Here is a 12,314-nt window from a genome sequence, read left to right on the forward strand (position 1 = left end):
GAAAAAAATACTGTGGAAAATCATAATGAAACTTGAGCATATTTTTTTCCTTGGGTTTTTTTGGGGACTTCTGATTATATTCTAATATGCTGGGATGGTATAAAGCAATACTTAATGGCTGAAAAAATAAAAATGGGCATAAGGGCAGTCAACCTGCTGCAGCCTTTTGGCAGAGAATCCCATTTCTTGTAGGAAGACTTTGAAAAACCCTGGTACTATCACGACTATAAAGTTTGTGGTTTTGCGTAGGAAGAGTAAGAAAAAGAAAATGAGATCTTGTACTTCAGGATATGATCTATCCTTTGTCTCTTCCCCAGCTTCATATTAAACACTTCAGTAGGCATTTTCAAAGGTTGCTGTGTGAAGTATCAAGCAGAAACAATGACTGAATGTTGTGATTGAGGCTGGGAAACCTTAACCAGTAACTTGCAGCTGCCTGTGTGAGTTATCTGCAAACCACATCATCATTGTCTTATGTATATTGAAGCTGATCCTTTCCTATATTGTTCTAACATACCTGCCATGCTCTGTTGAGGCTGCAGGAAAACAGGAAAGGAGGAGGGTCTTGGCTATAAGTGAGTATCTTGTTCTTCCTTTGTGATGCCAAAACATTTGTGAATGAGCTTTGACCCTGAAGTAGGCTGAGCTGTATAATTTTCTGTTCATTCACATTTTATTCACATTGATTACCTTTTGTTTAAACAAAGAGGTTTTGTTGTTTTGGGTTTTTTTGCTTTGTGGAACATGGTTCACCCATAAGCCCACAAATGAGCCCCTCACCCCAGTCCTCCCAGCCTTTGACAGCATGGGCAGGGTGAGCTGTGCTGGGATGTAACAGCAGAAAGCCTGAGAGGTCACACAGAGGATTCACTCAGGCTTTAAGTGCACAGTCACTAATGTTTCTTAAATTCTGTCATGTGATACACCTCTGCACAGAGGGGCATCACTTTCTTCAGACCTCCTGTACAGAATTTCCTACTACAATGTTCCACCAGGTGTAACAATCCAGCCATGAGGATCACTGCCTGTACTGCTGACATACTGACAGCATTCCTTCTCCTGCAGATTTTGCTGCAGAAAGTTGGCACTTAGTTATTATGCATGTATCTTTTCAAACCTCTGTTTTCTCTTCCTTGTAACCAAAACTTGCTGTTGATGTGCAGCCATTATTACTTTACAGCTGCAACACCTGCAGAGGTGGCACTTGGTAAAGGAAGGTAGAGCATAACCAAGCAATGCACTGCAAAATAGCATAAAAAATAAATGTGAAACAGCCTTGTGTGTGAGGGTAGTGGAAATCTTGCACACAAATGTAGGATCAGATAATCCTGGTTAAATGTACACCATGGTGTAATCAGATTGTGCTGTTGGTTTGTGTTGTTGTAATAGTATTTGTAATAAGCAGCTTTGCTCAGAAGCCTGGTGTTTGTGCAGTCCTCTCTGGGGGTGTTTCTGAGGGTGCTGTGGTGTGTGTAACAGGGCAGCTCAAGGTTGCTTCCCAGTCCTGGTGTCCCAGAGGACCCAGCAGCCAAGTGAGGCTGGGAAGCTCCACTGCAGAGGAGGAGCTGGTGGCAGAGGAGGCTGTCAGCCCTTTGCTGACCCTGGGCTCATCTGCACATGGAGCAGAGCATGATCCAAAGGTCCCTGATCCCACAGTCCATGTTTGCTGCAGACATGTGAACATGCAGTGCCACACTGGGGTGGCCTGGTGCCCAGGGATCCTTCCCAGTGTGTCTGCTCTGCCCATGCTGCCCTGACTACTGGCTCACAGAGAGCTCATCTGCAGCCTGTGCTGAGCCCCATGGGCAGCCCCATCATCTCCCTCAGGAAAGGAATGCATAAGGCTCCTACTTTAACCCACAGGTCTATGATGCTTAAAATCTGCACCACAAGCAGGGTTTTCTAAGGGCTCCTCAGAGCTCTCAGGTGTGAGATGCCATACAGAGAGGCGTCAGCAGCTCCCCTCTGACACGACCCTCTCTAATCTGACGTGCTTTTTTCAGGTGATGGTGCTTTTTGGCTTGCCCAAACAGGCAGGGTGGGTTTAACAGCACAGAGCCCTGTGTGAGACAGATTTCCAAGAGCCGGGGCTCAGCAGCTGAATCTGTGAAATAATCCCACAAGCTTTAATCAAGAGAGGAGACTGTGAGAGGCTTGTAAATTCCTACAGCAAAATTCTCATTCACCAAGCAGATCCTGCCTCCAATATGCTTATCTCCCTCCCTCTGTGTGCAGAGCCCTTGACGTCAATGGAAGATTCGCTCTTTCGGGGAGAGAGAAGACTGAGGTCACGCTCCTCCCTGTGAACAGGAGAATTATGTCCCTGGCATTGAGGAGAGAAGGCTCTAGGCTTTTTCACAAAAGCAAAAAAGGACTTGAAACAATGGCACACATAGAAAAATAAAAAGGTAGAGGGAATGCAGGAGAAGCGTTTGGAGCTGTATCAGCAGGCGGTGGAAGGATGCAGCTCTCGGCTGCATTGAAAAATGAGCTGTTTGGCAGCCATGAATGGTGTGCAGGATTTTCATTCATTCATCCCCCTCTCCAGCTCTGGCAAGGGACATCTGTCAGCCCTGAGCCCAGGCAGCAGTCAGTGGCTGCAGCACGCTGTGCTCAAAGCCCAGCACATTTAAATGAGCAACCCAGAGGTTAAACTCCTCAGCTCAGCCACCGGTGGCCTCAGTGATATTTATAGATTGCATTACATTTTCTGCAGCTTTTATGAGCAAAAGGTACTCTTCATGGCTAAATTATCAGAAGTTAAGTGTGACCAGTTGTAGTTAAGCTCATGATGGATGTTGCTATTTTGATTTTTTTTTCTTGAATTTGAGAGGACAGAGTATGTGGGTTTAAGAATCTCTGAAAAAAATATTAGATTTATTGTTTTTATCAAATTCCATTTATAAAGCTGCTTTTGCTGAGGAAGTGCTTTCCAGAAATTAACATTTTACCTAGCTTAAACTTTGGAATAGTATCCAGCCCATGCAAATTAAACACTGCCATTCCCTTCAAAGAGCTGTTTATTTCTTCTCTGCAATAAGGGAAGCGAGTTCCTAACTCTGCGGGGAACGTATCGCTCTGCAAATGAGGTTTGTAGCTGCACAGAAATCCAGCATAGTTGGCCGAGGCCAAAAGCCAGCTGAGGTGACCAAAGGCAGGAGAGGTGTCCCTGGGCGCTCCCCGTGGTCCTGTGAGGGAGGAGGGACGATTCCTGCAGGACACTTTCCTCCCAGGGCTGGAAGTCAATCAACATGTGGCTCACGCCACGAAGCCGGGAGCGTAAACGGGGAGTTTGTGTTGCTTTCATCCCGTCTCATGTTCCTGCCGAGGCTGTTATTATTCACCATTTACCTTCTCAAAATATTGAGCCAATTAGAAAAGCAAATCTCTCTTTTGGTGAATGCCCAGGGGTGAAGCTGTAACGATGTGTGTTCTCCGCAAGCCCTAATTGCGGGTGTCGCAGCTGCGCCTGGGACTGCTGGGCTGAGCAAACCCAAATTCCTGTCTGATGCATTTTACACCTCGGCCAAGCCACACTGAGTGGCTGCTTTTGTCCAGCTTCATGAACCGGGTGGCTGAGGCTGGTCAGAGCCGGGATGGGAAGAGCAGGCACAGGGAAGGAAGGGATGGCTCCTGGGGAACGTCATCCCCAGCGGAGGGCGAGGGAAGGTCCCAGCTGCTGGATCAGCCTCTGCTGCTCACAGACTGGGAACTGCCAGTGCATTTATTGAGATCCCAGGCTGTAATCCTGACTGTGAGATATGCAGAGAAGTTTCTGGTTTTTTTCCTCATTAATTGTCAGGTGGGGGGTGAGTGTTGTTAATCATAATGGAGGCAGGACTACTCCTGTTAGATAGGTATGGATCTAAGGTCCTGGTGTTGAAATCCTATTTCTCATATTTCCTTTCTTGTGGTGATTTAAGTAGCATACTCTGAAAGTTTGCATGAATGTGTATGTCAGTTGAGAGATTTTCAAGCAAAGGAAGATTTCAGTATGGAAGTCCAAGAAGCTGCTGTACTTCCTTTTACATGCCAGGATTTTTGCCCCCCTGCATGATGAGAGTAGTGCTGACTTAGTGAATCCCTTTATTAAACTCACCTGATGGCTCAGTCTGCCTGCCATTAGTGCTGTTTCATACATGGTAAGTGGTATTGCTAAGCTTTCTGAAATGAGTATAACAATCTAACTGGTGCCCAATGGGATATCCATCTTGTGTCTGACTACAAGGAATAAATTATGCTCTCACATTGATAATTGCTGATGCCTGGGTTCAGGAATTACAGTCCTGCAATGCCGATGATTAGAACTGGTCTCCCTCTATTGTGCACAGATGCTCCCTGTGATCCACTTCAGCAACTGCCTCAGCTTCTCCAAACTGATTGCTCTTTGCAAAAGAAGGAATACACAATTCTACAAGAGCTTTGCAGCCAGCTAGGACCTGATTTAAATTCTGAATATAACTTCTGATGTCTTCTAGGTAGTTTAAAGAAGTATTCTTGGGCATTTTAGTGGTTCTGAAAACGGGGTGGGTCATAGAAAAACAGCATTCAAAAAGAAATATCTTCAGAAAATACAGAAGTATTCAAAAAACCTGTAAAAGTTCATGTAAAATTAATCTGTTCTGAATGGAAGAAGCAGAAATAACTACGAATTTTTTTCTCCCTAAAATAAATTCCCCGAGCTCCTTAACAAGACTGGTGACAAAGCAACGTATGAAGTTCTGCTCTACGCTTCACTGCCTATTTTCTCACCCTCAGCTTAAAAATAACAGCACTGTAGCACCTTCTGTTTTCTCGTGACGTCTGCGCACACTTTATGAATAATCTCTAAGGGGAACGCTGTGCTTGATCTCTGATTGGGATTTTCCCGTCTCACCCGGTGTTGACTTAACCCTGCCTCCAAGAAGTCAAGAGTGAAGCGCCCATTGATTTCGCTGCGAGCAGATTTCTGACTTTTCAGAAACGCTCAGCCATATGTGCTCTCCTTTTGGAAGTATCATGTGGTTGCATTTGGCCCATGTCGTGTTTTAGTCACTCAGAAAGAACACGCAGAGCTCCAGCCTGTCCTTACCTGCCCTCATGACTGCAAGAGCTCAGGGCCCTGGGGAGGTTTGGAGGGCCAAAGGTTTTGCTGTTGTCCTGTTTTGAGGTTTTGCTTGTTTGTTTGTCTTCCTTCCTGAATTTCGAGAAAACATTTCTATTCTAAGACAAAGGGAATAAAAACATTTCTAATGCGCTGTGAAATAAATCTGAGGGAGAAAAATGTTTGAACTCAGCCTATGTGTTTTATTTGGGAATAAATGGTAACAACAACTTTCTTTTATTCCTTATGATATAATATAGTATTTTAAAGGGGGGAAAATAGTTTGGAATCAGACATTGAAATACTGTTTTAATCTTACTGAAGACCTTTTAAATTTCCTACATTTAAAAATAAAATGTTATCAGAAATGACACATCTGTGAAACATTTACTTTTGGCTGACTGGTATTTTCTGAGGGAAAAATGTTTCACTGAAAATTTTTATCAGGCTTTAGGGTTTCTCAGTCTTTAATGTATTTACACCCATCAATATCAAAGGGAGGCTTAGGAAATGCTCTGGGTTCGTGTTATGTGCTGGAAACTGATTGAGGGCAAGATGAAGGGCTCAGAGTTGAGATGCTGTGGAGTTTTAGGTGGGATGAACCTGCAGGCAGGGATCAGAGCCCATTGGGATAATGGGAGTTCCAGCAGCTGTGAATCAGGAGCACAGCCCACTAAATCTGCTGTTCTCCAAGGGCAATAGCCCTGGCAGAGGGGCTGGGTGAACAAATCTGTGTCTGCTTCAGCCTTCTCTGAGTCCCTCTGTGATCACAGAGCCCTTACTTTCACAGGGTGCTTACACAGCCTAGCTCTTTGCCTAAAATAATGTGAGAAAGCTGTGTTAGAAGGACTTAAAACTAATCCTCCCTGGGTCTGAGGTTAATGTCCTTTTCCCTGGATTGTCTTTCCTGGTACCATCCCTATCCTCCTCTGCTTAGTCATCTGTAAGGTAAGCTGAGCATGGTAGGGAGAGCTCCTCTCCAGCCAAGGGTGTAAGCAAATTAAGAAGAAAAATGCAATTAATCTGTGTTTTCTCTCCCATTCCTTGTGCTGTGTCCTGCTGTCACCATGTGTTCCCCACTGTAGTCACTGAGGGATTTTCATTGGACATGGTACAGTTTTTGAGCATGTTTTCTGATCTAGATCTGCTGGTTAAAGGATTTGCTGTCCCCCTTACATGATGATGGCATGTACCATCAAGGTTTCCCCTGACTTTGTGAGAAAATAATTGCAGTCTTCATGTCATATGGTTGTACTGGTTTAAACACACTGGTCTGAGCAATGTGAGCTGGAAGGAGAGTCAGCCTGTGACTTTGAAAATGTGCAAATCACCCAGAAGAAATTTGTCTCAGACATTTTTATGGTGTTTCAGTTGGAGTTCTATGAAAAGTACAAAAAATAACACTTTTCCTAAAAACAAAGTCCCAAAACAAACAAACCTATAATAAATAAATGCTTGCCAAGAGTCATAAAAATCTTAAACTGTGATTTAATATCCTGTCTCTCTTTTGTCTTAGTGGAAAAGGTCATATAGATGAAAGACATCTGCTGTTGTATCTCTCCTAGATTTCAGGACAAGACCCAAGTCCTATGCTTGGCCTGTTGTTTTTTGGTGGTTTTGGTTTTTTTTTTTTTTGGTTTTTTGGTTTTGTTTTTGGTGGTTTTTTGGTGTATGTGTGAGCAAATGGCCATAAATTCCTTCTATTCAGTTGTCTTAATGTGTCAGCTCCTGAAAAGGATGAACAGGTCTGTGGCAAATGATTTCAAAAGGAAAATCCCTTGTGTTTTATTCTTCAGAGATGGATGCATGCCTGTTGCAGTCCATTCCTAGAGACATTTCCCTGAAACAAGGGAAAAGAAGAGCAAGAGGCTCCAAGCTCCTCTTCCTAGGGTTGTTTCCAAGAGTAGGAAGGATATAGAGGGGTTGCAGTCCAGTTTGGAACAGGTCAGAGATAGAAGGTGTCATCAGAGGCTGATAGTCAACAAGAGGTGAAAAGAGGACAACATTGGAAAATAAAATAAGTAGTTAGTGTTGGAAATGTTAGAGATGGGCAAAAGACAGAAAGACAAGAAATGTCAGGGTGGAAGTGAGGGGAAGCACCTGGTCTGACTTGCTCTTAATTTTTCAATGTTCTTTCCATCATCATGTTTTTATTGAATCTGTTTGAAATGCAGTCAGCTCTGGACAACAGTGCATTTGCAGCCCTTGATTGTTCCTGGCAACTTTTAATGTTTTTTTCAGTAATGCCACCCCATTTTGAAAAATGGGCCTTCCTCAGAAAGCAATTGTGTTGATGAGTGGGAAAACTGTGACCCTCTGAAGCCACAGGGGATGAAATGCTAACCCTTGCTGAAGGCAGAGGCAGCATCCCCAGCGACAGCAGCGGGTTCAGGATGTCACAGGGAGTGCTTTTGGCTGCTGCACTGAGCTGGAAACTCTTCAGGGATGGGATCTGTGTTCATGTGCTGCCTCCTGCAAAGAGGTCCTGAATTTGTTTGCCTCCAGGCACTGCAGAAAAGCAAATGCTAAGTTGTCCTGTGAGCAGTGAAAGTAATTAAACATCGGTGCCATTGGATCCTCAGGTGTCTGGCAAGGGGCGAGTGTCAGACTTTTCTCAGCAGATTTTTTTGCTCTCTCAGCTGCTGCTCCCTCAGCACTAGGAAGGGGACAAGTGACCAGCCCTTTGGAATTGGTGGAGGGGATCCACACCTGTGTGTGTTGTCTCTCCAGAGCTGGACAGCCTAAAGCAAATTTGAGAATGCTTTTCCCTCTAGCATCTAGCAGCTCTAGTTTTCTTATATCCTCTAACAATATAAACTGGAAAACTTTTCAAGAAGAAGGGGTCTGGTTTTACTTTGGTTTTCTTTTTTCCTAATTAAAGCTGGGCATTTAAACTGCCTGTGATAATTTCTTTTCCCAGTTGCACATGTGGAGTGTCTCAACAGGACTGTAAAAGTCATGCTAATTTATGTGAGGACAAAATTAATCTTTAAGCTGGAAAAGCTTTCACTATTTTTGTTTGCAAAATGCTTTTATGCCTGTAAGTAGAGGACACTGCTGAAAAGCCAAGGGTTATGCTGGTTTTATTATTTTTGTTTATGTACTTTAAAAGCAACTCAGAAATCTTTTATTTGATATCTGAAGCCAAGGCAGCAAAGTGCAAATTGCTCTATCATCTAGTAATGTGGAAAATGTGAAACAAAATAGATGCACCTTCTACTGGGTTTGCCCCCTCCATATTTGTTTTTCTGCTACTAGGAGATAAACATTTCCCTTTGAATAATGTAGAAAATTGCCTTTTTAGGCATAAAATACAAATAATTAATTTTTATTTTTACTATCACTGTAAGCACTCGGCCACATCTCCCACGTTATACTCCCATGAAAAACTTCCATACCAGGAAGCCTTGGAAAACAGCACTTACTCCAGAAATACTCTGCACTTACAGTTTTGTGAGAGGGGACTCCTCAGTTTGGGTCCTTGCCTCTCCCTCTCACAAGGGGCTCGTTGAAGGGCTTGCTGGAATTTGTGGTTCCTGATAAAATCAGCTGGAATTGTGGGTGCTGGACTTGAGGCTGTTGGGGTTGAGAGCTAGTTCTGCTCCTGAGACAGTAGTCAGGCTTTAGGGCAATCACAGCCTGCACTTCAAGAGGATTAACTACAGAAAAGCACAGAAAATAACTGCAGATCCTAGTAAGACTGAAAGTCTGGCCTTTACCTGGAAAAAATCCCGTGTCTCCATGCCTATGGAGGCCCTTGGATGTTTGCTGGAGACAGAGGGATGTTGTTAAACCCAGTCATTCCATCGAGGGTGGCAGGCACAGCCAGGACAATCCTGCATCCACCTGCTACCCTGGCAGCCCCTGTCCCCTGTTGCTTTTGGGGAGGCTGAGGCTGGGTCTGTGCTGTGTGAGCTGCAGGAATGGCCACAGGAGAGCCCCTGCCAAGGAGCCACTGGAGCCCCAGCCTCCCTGCCTCCTCTGGTTTCTGCATGTTTTTCAGCTGGGGTCCTGTTTGTGTTGTCATTTTAAAAGGTATTTTGGAATGTTAAGTTCAGCCAGCTGAAATGATTTCCTTCTTGCCCCCTTACTGAGAGGGTTTATAAATATCGAGTTACACAGGAAGCAAATTCTCCTGTTATCAGATTGTTCTGTAGTCACTTTTCTTTTCCTCAAAAGCATAATGGTGAACTTTATCAGTGCTCAGTCATTTGTTTCCTATTAAACACCAGTGATTAAGATGCTGTTTGGCTCACTGGGAAGAGTTACTGACCTGTTTTGTCTGTAAATGTATCTTTAAATTAGGAGACACCTGAAACTGGTAGGAAGTGGGTATTAATTGGGTTCAAGTTCCACGAGCACAGATTGCAGTTTTTCCCAGTGGGATGTGGTAAATAGCCATCACCAAGATAATATTAATTACATTATCTCCCAGAATGGTCCCAAGAGGTGCTAAAATAGCACATGTGCCACTTGGGCTTAGATGCTCAGACACGAAGATCAGTGTTTGCTGCCGTGTTGCGTCACTGGGGCAGTCGGGCGAGATAAGGAGGCTGGGATTTTCTGCCTAGCTGCTTGGGCTTTTTCTCACATGAGTCTGAACACCAAAATATGATCTAAAGCAATAGCTGAATTTCTTTTTTCTGCCCTGACACCTGACAAGGAATGATAATAGCAAGCCTAAAAAATGGATTTCATAAAACACCTGAACAGAAAGTGTTTTTTGCTGCAGAGATTGTGACTTCCCTGTAGATCTGTTCAGCTCTAGAGTGACTCCAGGTGCCACACAAGCAGTACACAGACCTCATTTATCAGAATCACACTCAGTGCAATTGACTTTATACCCAGCCATGCCCCTGGCATTGCAGTGCTCTGCTCTGTACCACTGTGCTCTGCTCAGCACTGTTACAGGTTGTGTGGGCTGACCTCTGACCAGTGCCCTTTCCAAAGCTGCAGCTCACAAGCCTTTGCTTCAAAAGCCCCTCTCTCTTTTGCTCAGCTGGGAGGACATGAGCCATGTCCTGTCTGGTGCCCATGTGAAGGTCAGACCGTCCTCACACTGGAAATGCTGAGCCTGATGCCTCCTTCAGCCCTTGAGGACAATGTAAAATCTTTTTAGCCTTTGAGGAGCCAGCAGCCTTCCTCCCCCAGGTATTGATTAGGGGCAGAAGCAAGAAGCAAACAAATATACTGTTTAATGATGTCTTGTCATGAACTTCTCCATTGGTAATTGAAGTTCAGCAGGCTGGATTCATGTGGGATGGAAGCCTGGCATTGGAGATGAATTAACTCTGACCTGATAATCAGACTCTTCTGTCTGGGCTAGAAAAACATGGAGCTGGTGGTTTGTTAGGGACATGCTGGCAGACACTTAAAGACAGTGATGCTAAAGGCACCATTATAATTAGCTCAGCCTGAGACTGAGCACACAGATTGACTTGAAAACCAGTGTGGCTGCTCCACGGTCATCATGACCCCTGCAGAAAACACTGCTGAAAGAATACTTAGACTTTAGTCACCTAATTCAGTGTACACATCCCTGTTAACAGTGTTGTATATCACCACTGGTAATTAAAGGTATCAGCATGTTCCATAATGAGGGGGATTACTTGCCACGTAAGAAATCACGTTATGGTTCTCAAAAACTGACGGGTAGGTTGACACTGTGCTTTTGAATATTCAGAAAGTGCTTGTTCCTTGTTTATGAAGCTTACATTAAACACCAGAGGGTTCACATAGATTCAGATGAAGGGGAAAGATGTGCCCTACAGTCTCTTTCACAACAGCTCTAAACTAACATAACCACCTTAAAACAAAGGGAAGCTTTCATCCTTGTTCCTACAGCTACACATGAAAATCTGAATTGCAATGAGATTGAGCAACAGGAAGAAAATAAATAAGTAGACCTCATTCTTCCCTGTGGAAATTGTTTCAATAGACAAGTATTAGCCAGAAATGTCACTTCAGAAAATGTCACTAACTGGGTGAAAGTCGTCCCCATGTACTTCCCAATTTCCTTACTCCTCCCATGATGACAATTTCCACTAAGAGATGCATTGTTGAACCAGGGTGGTGCTGGACAATGAAAGAGGGATATTTTCCGGAGAGGGAAAATGTACAGAATTTATTTTCATTTTGTAATATATTCTGGTAATTTTTTTCCTGTTGCTCTCTGTTTTTCTTCAAAATGAAACAAGCTCAGGCTGATTTTTATGATGCAATTCACACTCCTCCAATTTTAAATTACTTTTAATGCTTGTATATTCAAAGCTCTAGCTCTAACTTTTTTTTTTATTAAACACAAGCAAACAATCTTTGTTTCCAAAGTGAGCAGGGTAATCTGTGTCTGCTCAGCTGGGCCCAGAAGGTTCTGGTTTGTGCAGGAGTCAGCAGCAGTTTCCTACAGTGACTTCGTTTGACCTGCGCTGCTCTGACAGGCTGGGGCTGGCAACAATCTCAGCCTCAGCCATCAAAACATTCCTTTGTAGCCAAGTGTCCTTCTGCTTTCTCTGAAATATCTGGTGTCACTTTAAACAAGAGGGGAAGCAGACGTTCGTCACCATTAATTCACTGGACAATTAAGCCCCTGATCTCTGACCTCCTGCCATTATTGGCTTTCAGAGCCAGGGTAAAGACCCCACAGATATCTGTTCTCTGTCATTCCCTACGAGCTGTCCTAGTATTTTATTTACTCAAAGGCTTAGCTCTTGCCCACCACCAGCCAAATGTATATGCTTTGTAATAAAAATTGCTAATAAGCTGTCCCTGGCAGTGACATTAATCTCTGAGTGACGATAACAGCCAGCAAAGGGAACAGCTGGCTGTCAGGAAAGCATGTGAGTGGGAATCATGCATTTATTTAGATTTATGTACATATTAGAAGTGTCCACCCTGGCTGCAGCTGCTTTTGGTGCTTTGGGCTACCTTAGGCATCCACACCAGAGGCACTGGGAGGTGTGGGTGGTGCATGGTGCTGTTTATTCTTCTTGCTTCATCTCCCAGGCTATGACAGTACTTAGCTTTTGCTCTCTCCTGCAGTCCCTGGTGCTGGGATCTTTGCTGCCACGCTGTTCCTGGGGGGCTGATGGCACAAATCAATACCTTGCTTCAGTTCTGGCCCCAGGCCTGCAGTGAGAGGCAGTGGAGGTGCAGGACTGTGTGAGCCATGAGGGAATAGTTAATCCATGCTGGCACAGAGCTCTGTTTTGTGTTTACTGAGACGGCTGGCTGG

At 44.1% G+C, this 12,314-nt stretch overlaps 1 protein-coding gene across 1 annotated transcript in view; it reads left to right on the forward strand.

The window, feature by feature from the left end:
• GRK5 (G protein-coupled receptor kinase 5) overlaps positions 1-12,314 on the forward strand; it is a 151,797-nt gene that overhangs the window by 39,818 nt on the left and 99,665 nt on the right. The window lies entirely within an intron of this gene.

This window comes from Oenanthe melanoleuca, chromosome 6 (genome assembly GCF_029582105.1).
Source record: "Oenanthe melanoleuca isolate GR-GAL-2019-014 chromosome 6, OMel1.0, whole genome shotgun sequence".
NCBI classification, from domain to species: Eukaryota; Metazoa; Chordata; class Aves; order Passeriformes; family Muscicapidae; genus Oenanthe; species Oenanthe melanoleuca.